We start from the raw sequence: 8,181 nt of genomic DNA on the forward strand, positions 1-8,181 counted from the left end.
TTTCCTGTAAAACTACGCAAATGTCCTGTAACAAAAAGGAGCAGGACATTTACCGTAATTTTACAGGTCGAAAACATGATTACGTGACATTTAATTTTTAGTGTACAACTTTTTTACAGGACATTTGCTGTAATAATAAATGAATCTTCGTTAACCTTCAAGGAAAACAATTTAAAATTACAGGTTTTGTTAATGTCGTGAATTGCCGGTGGACGCGGTTTCACAAATTTGCCCGCCTCCGGCAAACGATCCATGGATAATGTAGGATTCAGCCAGGCGAGATCGAGTACGGTACGGGAGGAACCAGCCAGCTCAAACGAGTCACTGCTGATGACAGTGAACAACATGTCACTCAGCAGTGTCAACATACCTGGCTGCCTACCGTCTGATGGGGAGATTGAAATAAACTCTCGGGCTTTTCAACATTGGAAGCAAGTTTTTGAAGCTTCAATGAGCTTGATCCAGGTTGAAGACGAGCTAACCCGAATTAACATTTTCCGCATCAAAGCTGGCCCTTCGCTACTCGACCTGCTTGACGGCACTACCACGAAGCCAGGAATGCCCGATGAAAAGCAGTTCCCGTACGCAAATGCAATCGCGCGACTCGATGCTCACTTCGGCTCAAGGGCATACATATTATCGCAACGAAGTAAGTTGGCTAATATGATGCAAAGAAGCGGTGAGTCAAACATGGAGTACGTGAAACGGGTGGCGGCAGCATCGAAGCTGTGTAACTACAGGCAAGAAGAGGAATTCGAAGCCATCTCTCGAACAGTGACCCGAGGATCGGTAGATAGCCACGTGCGGACGCTTGCCTATCGAGTTTTGATAGACGGTAGGCAGCCAGGTATGTTGACACTGCTGAGTGACATGTTGTTCACTGTCATCAGCAGTGACTCGTTTGAGCTGGCTGGTTCCTCCCGTACCGTACTCGATCTCGCCTGGCTGAATCCTACAGTTAATTACAGGTGATTTAATTTAAAGGTTGCAGTTTTCAGTGACACGTAATAGTCAAAATTTTTTTCTGTGTGTGATCAAAACTCGCGGAAATGGAGTCGAAAGAACAGCTTGTGCGTGATAAAATCTTGCGCATTCATCACGACAACAATGATCTCTCGCATCGTTCCATCGCTAAAGCGTTGAGAATCGTGAATTCGGTGTCGCGAGTGATTAAACGGTTCGAGGAACGATTGACCACCACCGATGGGAAGCCTAGAAGTGAAGGAAAAAGCATTCCGTACAACACAAAAAATCACAACCGCGTAGTTGGGGTCTTCAACCGAAAGCCGAACGCCTCCGTTCGGAATGTGGCTAAGAAGCTGCACCTAAGCCGAAGTTTTGTCCAGAAGGCCATAACTAAGGCTGGGCTTCGAACGTTCAAGGTACAAAATGCCCTAACCGCGACGAGCAGAAGAACAAGTCCGCCAAAACCCGTGCCAGGAAGTTGTACCTCAACATGCTGACTATAGTTGAATGCTACAGCATAGACGACGAAATATATGTGAAGGCTGACTTCAAACAGATCCCCGGCAACCTGTTTTTCATGGCCAAGGATAAGTTCAGCATTCCGGAGCATGTCCACACTCAGAAGATGTCCGAATTTGCGAATAAATCCCTGGTTTGGCAAGCCATCTGCACGTGCGGGAAGCGGAGTGCATCTTTCGTGACCCAGGACACGATGAACGGACAGGTGTACATGCAAGATTGCCTCCAAAAGTGGCTGCTTCCTCTCCTGAAGGCCCACAACGTCCCAACAATCTTCTGGCCAGATTTGGCCTCATGCCACTACTCAAAGGACGTGCTGAAGTGGTATGCGGACAATAAGGTCAATTTCGTGCCGAAAATGTCAACTCTCCCAACTCTTCGGAGTTCCGCCCCATCGAGAAGTACTGGGTGATTATGAAGCAGCACCTTCGACCTAAGGTAGTGAAGACAGTCGAGGAACTGAAGGAAGTATGGGTTTACATGCAAAGAACGGTTGATTCACAGGTTTTGCAGAATCTTGTGGCCAGGGTTAAGGCCAAGCTACGGGCATTTGCGTATAGACTGTAAATAAAATACGAGTGAAATGGTAAAATGAAGTTTATTAGTTATTTTTCAATCCATGAAAATTTGATGGCAATCGGATGAAAACTCGAACTTTGCGAATCAATTTTGTGTGTGGCAATTTCATCGTGGACACCCTTTAGAATGAGCCGCAACTGACCTTTCTGAAGAAAATAAACACACAAAGTAAAAGTTAAGGGAAACCAAAGATATTCTATTCTATCAAGATACTCGGCTGAATAGTTTTTCGAACAAGTAGTCTGGGACATCAACTCTTTGTTTACAGTGCTGCCACCAGCGAAAAAGTCTTCAAGCTTTCAACTCTTTCAAGCTTGCAAACACCAAAAACCAAAAAACCAAGGTGTGTATATACAGAAGGTGACTCCGTATCGAATTCCCGAAACATGTTTGTTTAAAAATGGATCTGATTAGTTTAAGGCCGATATTAATAGAATCTCAGATTCAAAAAGGAATACGGTCAGACAAGCGGCCATCAGAGCAAAACTAACTAATTTAAAATTATTATCATGTTTTTAAAGCAGTAATTGGTCATAGCATAGACCGCAGAATTTGTGTGACTACAATTAACTAAAGTAAAAATTCATATCGAAAGGTCCTGTGATTCAAAATTTCGTTTTATTTCGAACATTTTCTCCTTTCAACTAAACCAATATAATTGAAGAACCAAGGAAGAAGTGCTTACGGTTCTTGGAATCATTCCGAGCAGATGTTCCTGCAGATGGTTTTTCATTGATGATTGATCATGTTGAAATAGGCAGCTCCAATTTGCAAACTAAATTCAAGTTAATAAGAATGAAATAAATGGAAATGCTGCATCGTCAGCTGCAGTTTGGCGGAGAACGAATCCTTTGGTGGCTTATCACAGATAAGCTCTTGTAGGTGTTTTGTAATATTTTTTTAAGTTCTTTATACCGGCAATGGCATATAGGTTTCCGAGAACTTGAACGAATGATGTCCGTGAGCAAATACATTCGGAAGCAGTCCTGCATTTGGAACGATGTTCCTGGTAAGGCTCGTCGTCACGTTCTGGTGGTCCCTGAAAAACAAAATTAAATTTTCCGATCATAAACCAACATTTTTTAAAAAGTTTAAATTTCACCTGAACCATTGCCATCGTCCCAGAAGTAGTACCTGGTGATCATGTTCTTGAAGTCCAGCAGAGCGTCTTCGCCTTGCAGAATGATTTTTTCCCACAGGACCTGATTGAGCTCCTTCTGTTCCGTCTGAGACTCGGCCGTCAGATACAGGAATAGCTGGTTCACACTTTAGTTGAACAATCTATTTAGAACGGTATTGAGATCGAACGTCAGGAAGCCTAGATCATTATTTTCCCGCTGATCTGCCAGATCTAATCGAAACTCGAATCACTCCCACACGAAGAAACGAATCACGACACGGAGATTTCATCGATTGTGGTATAAACAAAAAATCCAAAGTATGCTGGTAAAATTTTCGAATTAATGGTTAAAGTCTTATTCGTCAATATGATTTTGGCGCTAGTGTTTTGTCCCAAAAATTTCTCAGAAGCCGATAGTACCTGGGGAAACTCAAATCGCATTGAAAATAGATATTGTAATTTTCTCGAAGAACTAGATTCGCCTGCTCATTTTTCGATCGGTCAAAAATTTACAAAAAAAAAATCACACCTTGTTTTATAAGTTCTTGAATTATTTGTTAACACATATCAGTTGACAAGTTTGCAATGTGGCGATGTTTGCTTAGCTAAATTTCTGTGATCCACACTAGACTGTCAAATGTCCCAAATCTTAAAAGTCTAAAACCGGACCAAGTAACAAACCAATATTGAACCGTTTCAAGGCCCCGGTTGAACATCTGAAAGTCAACACACAATGGGGCTTATTCTGGGACTCGAGTGAGTCACGAAATTTCACGTTGACTTCAGAAAATGCTTCAGAAAAGAAATTTGTGTTTCGATGAGCTCTGAAGAGCAAGAATAGCTCATCTGAACGAAAATTTCGAGGCTAAAGAGGCTATTTAATCCAGCAAAACGATATAAAATTTTGTAGGTCACGTCACTAGAGTCGCAGAATTAGCCCCAATATATTAATTTTTGGACTGAAACAATGTTCATTTTAAAGCTTTTCTTTGGCCTGTTGCCATAAAAAATCTATATGAAATTGCTGAATATTCTTAAACATTTGTATTGAAAATAAATAAAAGTTTATTCTTTCAGTTTATTTTTTTTTTAACAATTATCTGCGATAAGCGATATGGGATCATTGATATGGTTTAGACATGGTTGAGATTGGTTGAGGTCGAGCCTGTTGTTCTGCTGCATGTCTTCAACACGTTTCTTATGCTCGCTACTTTAAACTTCGACTCTAGCATTATCAAAGGCTTGTTTCAAACCAGAACACTTTCGAGATACATATTTCGCTGTCCAGGAGGTTCGATTCCAGAAAACAGCACTGATAAAACTTGAAGCTGGAAAAAAATTAAATTGAAAAAAGCACTGATTTTTTCCCAATTAAATTTAAACTTACGAATTTTGATGAAGGATATCAATAGTGGACCCATCTTGGCCAACCTTTCCTCCTTATAAATGGGAACCGTTTGATCTAGAAATGATATTAGGTATTTTTAAAACAAAGTTTCACAAGAAAACATTTAAAAATACCCGAAAAAAATCTGAAGAAGTTCAAAGATTTTTTCAAATTTTTTGTTTACAATTTGGAATAGCATGACTGCTGTGATTAGTTACTTCTCATATTCAAGAGGCATACACAATTGACGATGAGATAAAACGGCAAAATCTTAGGCAAAATTGGGAATTGACGAAATTTTTGTGTGCAAACTCTAGCGCAAGAATTTTTGAATATGTTTCAAAATCATTTAAAAGAATTTCATAAAAATCCATAGCTTTTTTCAAAGTTTTCAGAGTTGCTAAATGTATTTATTTAGAACATAAGTAAAATCAACATGAATTAATAGATATTTTTGGGAGTGTAAAATAATTGAAGGAATTCTACAAAAATTATGTATTTTTAGATGTTTCATATATGAGTAGGCTGTGGGCGAAGAAAGCAAAAGATTTTTTTTCTAACAGGAAAATTTGCTGAAATTTGAGATATTTGTGAAATATTCCAAGGGAGGAGCTTTTATGGTGGCTAAGGTTCGTGAAATAGAACTGATCGGACCCTGGAATAACGGCCCGCTAAAAAGAAGACGTACTAGTTAGCCTCGGTTCCATCGAAGAGGCGAGGCTGGTAGTTTCCCCAATATCACCTGATTCAGTCAAGCCACGTTCCCAGACATTTTTATCGTAGATCATCCTTGAGCCCGTTCTATATTATTTTGATATCATTTTTTTCCGTAAAGAAAATCAAAATAACCAAAATCCTTTATAAGAAGTGTATTCGAAAAAAATGCAACACATTATTTTGTTAATAACTTCTGCATGCATTAATGAAAATTACGAAGTTTCCAGTGAAGCTACACAGAAAAAAATTTTGACTATTACGTGTCATTGAAAATGGTTACCTTTAGAATAATACAACCTGTAATTTCAAAATCACGTAATTTTGAATTGATTGGCTGAAAAATAAATCACAGCAAATGTCCTGTAACAAAAAGGAGCAGGACATGTGCTGTAGTTTTACAGATCAGAGCATTTATTTTTAAATGAGAGTCTTATTTACAGGCTGGTTTTGAATTTCAGGACTGTAAAATTCGAGCGATTGTGTCTGCACAAAATTTTTGAGTCCAACTTAGCAAAAATAAACATTACTTTTTGTTAGCAAAATTCAATTTTTAAAATCGAGTTTGCATCTTTCTATAATTTCGTCTTGTAATTTGCTCAATTCGAGTAAAAATAACCCATTTGCTACTGAATTTAGCGTTTACTGTAAGCGTGGACTCAAACCCGTCTGAAACCGACAAGCAATCGCTTTGTTGTGCAAATGCAAATTTTCACCTGATTGTTTATTTTTGCGAATGATTTTCATATTGCTCTGTTGCAGCCTGAGAAAATTGTGTGCGTTATTCAAAAAGTGAAAAAAGCTATTGGAATTAGTGAAACCAGCGCTGGAGGGAAGAAAACAACCAGCCGGCAAAAGGTTAAGCGCATCAAAGGTACTACTTGCAAGATGAAGGCAACAATCATTTTAAGGTGGTAAGTTATTACATATTTAAATGAAGGTGTAATTTAATATATTTTAAGATTCTGATCGAACGTGACTGTTTTGCAGGCAGGTAAATCGGAATCCCGTGTCGCCAGTATTAGAAGAAATAATTGTTTCGCGCCAGCAATGGTTAACTGATGACTGCTTTTCCATCTCCATCAAATCCACCCAGTAACAATGCCGTCGCCCCATCGGATGTTACGTTACGGATACATATGCTCCCGGTGGAATGTTTAGCCAGCGAGCGCCATTTAATAAGGGGAAATTACTGATTGTAAAAAAACCATCACGGTTGGCTTACGAGGAATTTCTTGCCCCTGTTGGAAGGTGTGAAAGTATGTAAGTAAAGTGTTTTTTTATCAATTGATAATTTTAAAGACAGATTCTATCTAAGACAACAGGAGAAACTTTAATACTTTATAAAAACTTAGCTCTCTAGTTAGAAATTATTCTCTTAAATGCAGACTCCAAATTGTGGCTGCTATATAAATAATGTTAATGCCACGGGCATAATAAATTTTTTAACAGTCAATTTTAGGAACTATTTAAAAAGTCTTGATTGAAATTAACAGATTAATTTGTACAACAATCATAAATATTGGGAAGAAATATTACAGTTCTTGTGTCTCACGTTATGTTTGATAAAAATTAATTTTATTTCGACTTTTGACTGTTTAGTCTTTTGAATTTTGACTTGAACGGAAACTATTTCAAGGTCGGAGCAAGAATCGCTCGAAATAAATAAAACGATTGTATTACAAGCTTTGCTGGGAATGGCTCGAAGGAGGAAGGTACTACTTGAAACGAAGCCTTCAGAATCGTTCAGACGTTAGTTTTAATGGGTTTTATTGGAATCAAGTGTATAATAATTATTTTTGTTTCAGAGTTCTACATTAAAGTGACAAGCTACGCCGGTTTTTTTTGCTTCGTTTCAAAATCTTTCTTCATGATGCACAATAATTGTTTTTTTTTAACTCCAACAGGACATAGAGGAAGATCAAATCCCACATCTGCTGCTACTAGTAAAACTAATATGTGGTCAGTGCTAATACCATTCTGGCATGTGCCCGGTCGCTCTACAAGCCTGGAACTGAACGGCTGTGCAATCACACTGCACTCGGTTCCGGTTTGCACGGCTGGCAGCAGCTCAGATTCTTCCCCATGTCGTTGAAGTCGAAAAGTGAGTGATTTAATACATTCCTAAATAAAATTTCAAAATATTATAAACGAAATTTATAAAATTTCAGTTTAAAATTTCTGAAGACGGTTAGAAAGCCCTTACAAAGTTCTGAACGTGTTGCAATTATCTGGATGGTATTCAAAGATGTAACCGAGGATAATCGAGGGCCAACCGCCAAAAAGTGTCATTACCAACAACGTTAATTGGCTGGTAAATTTTGGAAGTTTTCGGGAAGCTTTCGAAAGTATGCTAACACAATGTTCCAAGTTTCTGTGAAGATTCTAAGTTTACCAATCTTTTGTTTCAGAAAACTAAGAGATGGAATCCAATATAGGGTTTAGGATATTCTCACGGAAATCCACGAGATGGAATTGCCACTAGGGTCATTTTTCAGTCGCTGATCAAAATGGGAATCGAAGAAAGGTCGGCCGCCGGACTGTTTAAGCAACGCCTGTCGTATTGAAAACGATTGTATTTCCAGCCGTATTTAGTTGGAGGAAAATGATTTTTTATTATTGAATAATAAAATTTCCAAGTATAGCATTAAAAATAGTATCGTTTTGATATTTATTATGTCTCATTTCATTTCATTCATCAATATTATAATATTTTTAAAAATGAGGTAGAAACTACAACCCTGTACCGCATACACAGCTTCAAATTACAGGCCTGTAATTTTACAGCAGCCTGTAAAAAACTATGCACACGTAAAAATAAATGTCGTGTAATTTTTTTTACGACCTGTAAAATTACGGTAAATGTCCTGCTCCTTTTTGTTACAGGATATTTGCT

General features: G+C 38.2%; 1 long non-coding RNA gene across 1 annotated transcript; it reads right to left on the reverse strand.

The window, feature by feature from the left end:
• Positions 1–4,307: 4,307 nt before the first annotated feature.
• On the reverse strand, positions 4,308–4,758 carry LOC129740372 (uncharacterized). The gene is made up of 3 exons (XR_008736217.1): positions 4,706–4,758; positions 4,572–4,646; positions 4,308–4,512 (listed from the first exon to the last, which is right to left on the reverse strand). It is a non-coding gene; the product is annotated as an uncharacterized LOC129740372 (long non-coding RNA).
• Between the last annotated feature and the right edge of the window lie 3,423 nt (positions 4,759–8,181).

Source organism: Uranotaenia lowii, chromosome 1 (genome assembly GCF_029784155.1).
Source record: "Uranotaenia lowii strain MFRU-FL chromosome 1, ASM2978415v1, whole genome shotgun sequence".
Classification (NCBI taxonomy): domain Eukaryota; kingdom Metazoa; phylum Arthropoda; class Insecta; order Diptera; family Culicidae; genus Uranotaenia; species Uranotaenia lowii.